We start from the raw sequence: 9,660 nt of genomic DNA, 5'->3' as shown, positions 1-9,660 counted from the left end.
CATGTGGCAGTGGATCCGTGGACGGATCCCATCCGGTGTGGAGGTCCGCAAGCGTAATGGCCCAGGCACTGGTATCTGCCCCCTCTATGCTGTCCCCGAGGACTCCAACCACATCTTCTTCGCGTGCGCCTCCGCCCGGTTCCTCTGGAGCTGCTTCCGCGAGATTGTCAGGGGGGGTTGGACCCACACCAACTTCCCCGACTTATTTGCTGAACTCCAAACGTCCCCCTCGTCCTCCCGCCACATTAGGTGGCTGGAGGTTGGGGTCCTTGCCTGGACTCTTTGGACTGTTCGTAATAAGCTTGTGATCGAGCGTACCCCTCTCCGTCGTGCTACTGACGCTCTCTACAAATTCTCGGGTTTCCTGCAGCTTTGGCGGCCGCTTAGCCGTCCCCTGGAGCGCGACGCCATCTCTGCCTTCATCGCCGATCTTCGCTCGATGGCCGTCCGCCTTTCGCCACCGCCGCCGCCGCCGGAGCCTGACTAAATCCCCGACGCGGGTCTCGCTTTGTTTTTTCTCTTTCTTTGGGCTTGTTGAGCTGTGCCCTCAGCAGAACCTTATGACTTTGTTGTGGTACTTGGGTGTGTGTGTGGACTTGGTGTGGTTGTATGTCCTTTGGCGGTCTGCTTTATCTATAAAGCGGGGCGAAAGCCTTTTTCTGTATACCTTCCTATCACTGTTGGCTGCACCCCACCAAAATTTTGAATAGATCGAGGTCACGTTCCAGCACGTTTTCTTTGGGGGTTGAAAATGGTTCATAGTATAAGTTGGTGTAGACCGAAGGACAAATTTGATAAGCACCTCTCTAGTTGTCTTTGATTGCCCTTGGACCTTCTATCCCATGACTTTACCTTTTGAGGATTCTTCCACATTCTTGGAAGTCCCATCTTCGGATCTACCTACCATAGTTGGCAGACCAAGATAACATTCACTCAAAGCTTTCAAATCATTGCCTAGAGTTCTTTTCAATTCATCTTTTCCCTCCCAGACTTCCTTTACTAGAAAATATAGATGGCTTGTTGAGATTTACCTTCTGGCCTAAGGCCGCTTCATACACATTAAGGATGTTTTTAGCACTAGAAAATTGCTCTGTGATGTCTCCAAAAACACAACATTGTCATCAGCAAAAAGAAGGTGAGTAACGTTGGGGCCAGTGCTCCCAAAGGAAACACCCTTTAGCTCATTCTATCTATGCGCATTTTTTAATAAAGAAGAGAACCCATCTACACAGAGCAGAAACAAATATGGCGAAAGTGGGTCCCCCTGGCGAAGCCCCCTCGAAGGAGTAAAACTTCTCAATCATCCCCCATTAAGTTTGACAGTGAAATTTCCAGTTGTGATACACCTCATAACCATTCCTATCCACCTATCTGAGAAGCCACACTTTTTCACCATCCGCTCCAGGAAAATCCACTCCACCTTATCGTATGCCTTCATCATATCCAAGTTCATGGTGCAGAGTGGCTTCTTCCTTTTCCTTGTTCTGATTGCATGTACACATTTGTACGCTACAAGGACATTATCAATTATTAGCCTGTCAGGCAGGAAAGCACTTTGTTCCTCTAAGATCATAATTGGTAGCACCACCTTCAACCTGTTCACCAACACTTTCACTGCCATTTTGTATAGTGCGTACATTACAAAGACTGATGGGGCAAATCTGAGTAAGAAGCTTCGGTGAGTTTACTCTGGGATCATCACAAGAACACTGTCATTGAAAGAACTTGGTGAATTTACCCCATGCAGAAAATCTCGAACCGCATGACACACATCGTCCTTCACCAACTCTAAGCGGCATTGGTAAAACAAAGCCGGCCGACCGGCCGGCCCTGGGGCCTTTGTTGGTCCCATCTGAAAAATCTCCTCGTCAGAAAAGATCACACACAACTTCACCTCCATCTCCTTCGTGACATAGCACTCAATATGTGTTAGGAGCTACTCCGCCTCTGCCGACCCTTCCAACGCAAAAAGGTGATCATAGAAATCAGCAGCTAAAGCCCTCATCTCCTCATCTACAATGCAACAGGTTATGTTTGATTTGAGCAGCACCCTAACGTTATTTTTCCTTTTCATATGTAGTGCACAGTTCTGACAATAATGTGTGTTTGTATCCTCTGCTTTCAGCCAATCCACCGGCGAACACTGCATGTACATCAACTCCTCTTTGGCATATATCTCATGAAGTTGGGCTTCTAAGTGTTGGACCTCCAGCGCTCCTTTGCCTTCGCTAGTTGGTGTTGAATCAATCCAAAGACCGTTCTGCTCCAAGACTGCACATGGCTAGTAAGTTTCTGGAACTTTGCGCATACTGTCGAGATCCTCGAACCCTTCCAACTCGCTTTGTTCCATGCTTTGTGCACCATGGAGTCATACTGCTCATGTTGGGTCCATATCTCCCGGTATCTAAAACCTCTCCTCTCCCTTTGCGTGTTGTTATCTGGTGATTCAAGAGACCTGATAAAGAGAGCCACACGGCCCGACTCCTCAGTGAATACATGCTCCACCGTCATTTCTCAGAACAACCGAAAGAAATCTGAGATGCAAGTGCCTTTGTCCAGCCTGGCTTGAATGTTTTTATCAGCATCCCTTTTGTTATCCCATGTATAAGGGTAGCCAAAGAATCCTATGTCTGCTAGGGAGCTAATGCACAAGCATTTCTGGAAGCCCTCCATATGTGCAAAAGTCCGCGGGTTGCCGCCGAGCTGTTGGGATTGGAATAGCACCTCATTGAAATCGCATGCACACAACCAATGTAAGTCATCTTAAGATTTTAGATAGTGAATAGTGTCCCATGTTTTCTTTCTCAGCTCCATCTTAGGCTCCCCATAGATTTCAGTGAACCTAAAGGTTTTGTCATCCATAGTAATCGCCACATTAAGGAAATATTGACAAGAAGGCCTAACAGGCACCTGCAAATTATCCCTCCACCATACCGCAAGTCCTCCGCTTTTTCCATCACAGTCCATTGCCACGCCTTGTCATACACCAAGACACCACTTAATATTCTCCATAGCCTTGATTTCCTTCTTTATCTCACTAAAAAACTACTGGGTTATAGGACCTAACCAAGACACGAAGTTTGCCTGTCGAGTCCAACCCTAATCCCGACGTCGACCCCACAAATACTGTTGGAAATATGCCCTAGAGGCAATAATAAATTAGTTATTATTATATTTCCTTGTTCATGATAATCGTTTATTATCCATGCTATAATTGTATTGATAGGAAACTCAGATACATGTGTGGATACATAGACAACACCATGTCCCTAGTAAGCCTCTAGTTGACTAGCTCGTTGATCAATAGATGGTTGCAGTTTCCTGACCATGGACATTGGATGTCATTGATAACGGGATCACATCATTAGGAGAATGATGTGATGGACAAGACCCAATCCTAAGCCTAGCACAGAGATCGTGTAGTTCGTATGCTAAAGCTTTTCTAATGTCAAGTATCTTTTCCTTAGACCATGAGATTGTGCAACTCCCGGATACCGTAGGAATGCTTTGGGTGTACCAAACGTCACAACGTAACTGGGTGGCTATAAAGGTGCACTACAGGTATCTCTGAAAGCGTCTGTTGGGTTGGCACGAATCGAGACTGGGATTTGTCACTCCGGTTAACGGAGAGGTATCTCTGGGCCCACTCGGTAGGACATCATCATAATGTGCACAATGTGACCAAGGGGTTGATCACGGGATGATGTGTTACGGAACGAGTAAAGAGACTTGCCGGTAACGAGATTGAACAAGGTATCGGTATACCGACGATCGAATCTCGGGCAAGTACAATACCGCTAGACAAATGGAATTGTATACGGGATTGATTAAGTCCTTGACATCGTGGTTCATCCGATGAGATCATCGTGGAACATGTGGGAGCCAACATGGGTATCCAGATCCCACTGTTGGTTATTGACCGGAGAATGTCTCGGTCATGTCTACATGTCTCCCGAACCCGTAGGGTCTACACACTTAAGGTTCGATGACGCTAGGGTTATAAAGGAAGTTTGTATGTGGTTACCGAATGTTGTTCGGAGTCCCGGATGAGATCCCGGACGTCACGAGGAGTTCCGGAATGGTCCGGAGGTAAAGATTTATATATGGGAAGTCCTATTTTGGTCACCGAAAAAGTTTCGGGTTTTTCCGGTAACGTACCGGGACCACCGGGAGGGTCCCGGGGGTCCACCAAGTGGGGCCACCAACCCCGGAGGGCTGCATGGGCCAAGTGTGGGAGGGGACCAGCCCCAGGTGGGCTGGTGCGCCCCCCCACAGGGCCCAAGGCGCAGGGAAGTGGGGGAAGGGGGCAAACCCTAGGGCAGATGGGCCCTAAGGCCCACCCTAGGTGCGCCTCCCCCTTCTCCCCTTCTGGCCGCCACCAGATGGCATCTGGGGGCTGCCGCCACCCCTGGGGAGGGAACCCTAGAGGGGGCGCAGCCCCCTCCCCTTCCCCTATAAATACTTGAGGGTTTTTGGGCTGCAATACATGAGTTTTTGACCTTTCCAGGTGCAGCCCTACCTCTCTCCCTTCTCCTCTCCCGCGGTGCTTGGCGAAGCCCTGCTGGATCACCACACTCCTCCATCACCACCACGCCATTGTGCTGCTGCTGGATGGAGTCTTCCTCAACCTCTCCCTCTCTCCTTGCTGGATCAAGGCGTGGGAGACGTCACCGGGCTGTACGTGTGTTGAACGCGGAGGTGCCGTCCGTTTGGCACTAGGATCTCTGGTGATTTGGATCACGACGAGTACGACTCCTTCAACCCCGTTCTCTTGAACGCTTCCGCTTAGCGATCTACAAGGGTATGTAGATGCACTCTCCTTCCCTTCGTTGCTGGTTTCTCCATAGATAGATCTTGGTGACACGTAGGAAAATTTTGAATTTCTGCTATGTTCCCCAACAAATACCCCTCCTTGTCTGCATCCGGATGAAACCATAGCCACTTCCCACTCCACTGCACTCTCGGAACGTTCTGATCCCCCTAGCTCCTCTCCAGTGATCCCTGGCCTTCTCCAGCTTGACGAGAAGCGACCGATTAGTACATTTTGTATAGACTTGATCAAAGTTAAAGAAATTTGATGTAGGACAAACCTATAACTTCAATTTATTTGGAATATATTTGTCCTCTATGTTGTCACAAAGGTTCGCACGCCTTTTTGTCGCATTGTTCAATTTCATAGATTTGTAATATGTCAGGCAACACATTCTAGATTGTATTAGGGGGCGGGGCACCTTTTTTCTCAATTTTTTTAGCTTGATTTGTTTTATAATTGGTTCATGATTCGGAACTAAGATGGGCTTCAGATAGGCTTGCTTCTATTTTTGGGGTCATGTAATCAATTCAAGTAAATATGCCTACTATGAAATCATGTGAGCTGCTCGGACGTGTTGTTGGTAATTCTTTGTCGCTCATTGAGACGAGGTATGGGGCAATCACAGAAAGGAAAGTTAGTTTAACATCCCCAGCATCACACTACAGTAATCTCCCCCTAATGAAGGTCATGTCATCATGATCATCATGTCAAAATGCCACTTGTCCAAAATCTTCTTCAAATTCAAATTCTAATTGCATGTAAAATATTTGCTTCTTCTTTCATGCAAATAAAATAGTTCATCCTATGACAAATAATCCCTAGATATTTGTCATGTTGAAGCCAACATTTTTGGAATTCCCAAATTGCCCCTAGGAATTTATTATCTGGTCCAGCAGTATTTAAGATGTCCTTTCCATTTTCTAAAAATGCTTGGACAACTCCTGATGACCCCAAACGTTTTGTGGCAGTGTCCAATAATTTAAAATTGTTTTGGCCAGTGGCATATTTTTGCAAAGTCAATTGTGGCTAAAATAAAATGCAAAAGCTGCTAAAAAAGAGAAAATCAAAAGGCAAAAAAAGAAAAGAGAAAGAGCACATGCCACTGTGCACTGGGCCAAGTGCACAGTGCCTGGCCCGAGCCAACTGGCCCAGCTAGGCCGGCCCACTCCCCTGTTGGAAATATGACCTAGAGGCAATAACCCTGTTCAAGAATTCATCCGATTAACCAGTTAACTTGCCGACTAATCCCTACTCGTAGGGTCATCGAGTATCCTATAAACTGATAAATCGTCCGATTAATTGATTAAATGGCCGATTAACTTGTCGATTAGCCGATTAATTCCTACTCACCAGCCAACCGAGCAGCTAACAGTTAACGATTTCCTTAACAATGGGCAATAATAAAATGATTATTATTATATTTCCTTGTTCATGATAATTGTCTATTGTTCATGCTATAATTGTATTAACCAGAAACAGTGATACATGTGTGAATGCATAGACCACAACATTTCCCTAGTGAGCCTCTAGTTGACTAGCTCGTTGATCAACAGATAGTCATGGTTTCCTGACTATGGACATTGGATGTCATTGATAACGGGATCACATCATTAGGAGAATGATGTGATGGACAAGACCCAATCCTAAGCATAGCACAAGATCGTGTAGTTCGTTCGCTAAATCTTTTCTAATGTCAAGTATCAGTTTCTTAGACCATGAGATTGTGTAACTCCCGGATACCGTAGGAGTGCTTTGGGTGTACCAAACGTCACAAGGCAACTGGGTGACTATAAAGGTACACTACAGGTATCTCTGAAAGTCTCTGTTGGGTTGACACGAATCGAGACTGGGATTTGTCACTCCGTATGACGAAGAGGTATCTCTGGGCCCACTCGGTAATGCATCATCATAATGAGCTCAATGTGACCAAGTAGTTGGTCACGGGATCATGCATTACGTAACGAGTAAAGTGACTTGCTGGTAACGAGATTGAACGAGGTATTGGGATACTGACGATCGAATCTCGGGCAAACAACGTATCGATTGACAAAGGGAATTGCATACGGGATTACTTGAATCCTCGACATCGTGGTTCATCCGATGAGATCATCGAGGAGCATGTGGGAGCCAACATGGGTATCCAGATCCCGTTGTTGGTTATTGACCGAAGAGTCGTCTCGGTCATGTCTACGTGTCTTCCGAACCCGTAGGGTCTACACACTTAAGGTTCGGTGATGCTAGGGTTGTAGAGATATTAGTATGCGGTAACCCGAAAGTTGTTTGGAGTCCCGGATGAGATCCCGTACGTCATGAGGAGTTTCAGAATGGTCCGGAGGTGAAGATTTGTATATAGGAAGTCAGGTTTCGGCCACCGGGAAAGTTTCGGGGGTCACTGGTATTGTACCGAGACAACCGGAAGGGTCCCGGGGGTCCACCGGGTGGGGCCACCTATCCTGGAGGGCCCCATGGGCTGAAGTGGGAAGGGAACCAGCCCCTGGTGGGCTGGTGCGCCCATCCTTGGGCCTCCCCCTGTGCCTAGGGTTGGAAACCCTGGGGGTGGGGGCGCCCCACCTGACTTGGGGGGCAAGTCCCCCCCTTGGCCGCCCCCCTCCCTTGAGATTGGATCTCTAGGGGGTCGGTGCCCCCCCAGGGCCCCTATATAAAGAGGGGGGAGGGAGGGCTGCGCACCCAAGCCCCTGGCGCCTCCCTCTTCCCCCCGTAACACCTCTCCCTCTCGCTGAGCTTGGCGAAGCCCCGCCGAGATCCCCGCTGCTTCCACCACCACGTTGTCGTGCTGCTGGATCTCCATCAACCTCTCATTCCTCCTTGCTGGATCAAGAAGGAGGAGACGTCTCTCCGCTCCGTACGTGAGTTGAATGCGGAGGTGTCGTCCGTTCGGCGCTAGGATCATCGGTGATTTGGATCACGACGAGTACGACTCCATCAACCATGTTCTCTTGAACGCTTCCGCTCGCGATCTACAAGGGTATGTAGATGCACTCCTCTCTCTCATTGCTAGATGACTCCATAGATTGATCTTGGTGATGCGTAGAAAATTTTTATTTTCTGCAATGTTCCCCAACAGTGGCATCATGAGCTAGGTCTATGCATAGTTTCTATGCACGAGTAGAACACAATTTTGTTGTGGGCGTAGATTTTGTCAATTTACTTGCCACTACTAGTCTTATCTTGTTTCGGCACCATCGTGGGATGAAGCAGTCCGGACCGACCTTACACGTACGCTTACGTGAGACAGGTTCCACCGACTGACATGCACTAGTTGCATAAGGTGGCTAGCGGGTGTCTGTCTCTCCCACTTTAGTCGGATCGGATTCGATGAAAAGGGTCCTTATGAAGGGTAAATAGAAATTGGCATATCACGTTGTGGTTTTGGCGTAGGTAAGAATCGTTCTTGCTAGAACCTTATAGCAGCCACGTAAAACTTGCAACAACAATTAGAGGACGTCTAACTTGTTTTTGCAACATATGCCTTGTGATGTGATATGGTCAAAAGGATGTGATGAATGAAATATATGTGATGTATGAGATTGATCATGTTCTTGTAATAGGAATCACGACTTGCATGTCGATGAGTATGACAACCGACAGGAGCCATAGGAGTTTTCTTTAATTATTGTATGACCCGCGTGTCATTGAATAACGCCATGTAATTACTTTACTTCTTTGTTAAACCATTAGCGATAGTAGTAGAAGTAATAGTTGGCAAACAACTTCATGGAGACACGATGATGGAGATCATGATGATGGAGATCATGGTGTGCCGGTGACGATGATGATCATGGCGCCCCGAAGATGGAGATCAAAGGAGCAAAATGATATTGGCCATATCATGTCACTATTTGATTGCATGTGATGTTTATCATGTTTTTGCATCTTATTTGCTTAGAACGACGGTAGTAAATAAGATGATCCCTCATAACAATTTCAAGAAAGTGTTCCCCCTAACTGTGCGCCGTTACGAAAGTTCGTTGTTTCGAAGCACCACGTGATGATCGTGTGTGATAGATTCTAACGTTCACATACAACGGGTGTAAGACAGATTTACACATGCAAAAACACTTAGGTTGACTTGACGAGCCTAGCATGTACAGACATGGCCTCGGAACACAAGAGACCGAAAGGTCGAGCATGAGTCGTATAGAAGATACGATCAACATGGAGATGTTCACCGATGATGACTAGTCCATCTCACGTGATGATCAGACACAGTCTAGTTGACTCGGATCATGTGTCACTTAGATGACTAGAGGGTTTTCTATCTGAGTGGGAGTTCATTAAATAATTTGATTAGATGAACTTAATTATCATGAACTTAGTCTAAAACCTTTGCAAAATGTCTTGTAGATCAAATGGCCCACACTCATGTCAACCTCGACTTCAACGCGTTCCTAGAGAAAACCAAGCTGAAAGATGATGGCAACAACTATACGGACTGGGTCCGGAACCTGAGGATCATCCTCATAGCTGCCAAGAAAGCATATGTCCTAGAAGCACCACTAGGTGAAGCACCCACCCCAGCGAACCAAGACGTCATGAACGCTTGGCAGTCGCGTGTTGATGATTACTCCCTTGTTCAGTGCGGCATGCTTTACAACTTAGAACCGGGGCTGCAAAAGCGTTTTGAGCAACACGGAGCATATGAGATGTTCCAAGAGCTGAAAATGGCTTTCCAAGCTCATGCCCGGGTCGAGAGATATGAAGTCTCCAACAAGTTCTACAGTTGCAAGATGGAGGAAAATAGTTCTGTCAGCGAGCACATACTCAAAATGTCTGGGTTGCACACCCGCTTGTCCCAGCTGGACATTAACCTCCCGGATGAGGCGGTC

Source organism: Triticum aestivum, chromosome 2B, assembly GCF_018294505.1.
Source record: "Triticum aestivum cultivar Chinese Spring chromosome 2B, IWGSC CS RefSeq v2.1, whole genome shotgun sequence".
Classification (NCBI taxonomy): domain Eukaryota; kingdom Viridiplantae; phylum Streptophyta; class Magnoliopsida; order Poales; family Poaceae; genus Triticum; species Triticum aestivum.
The sequence above is the reverse complement of the archived record's forward strand: the minus strand, read 5'-3'. Positions refer to the sequence as shown.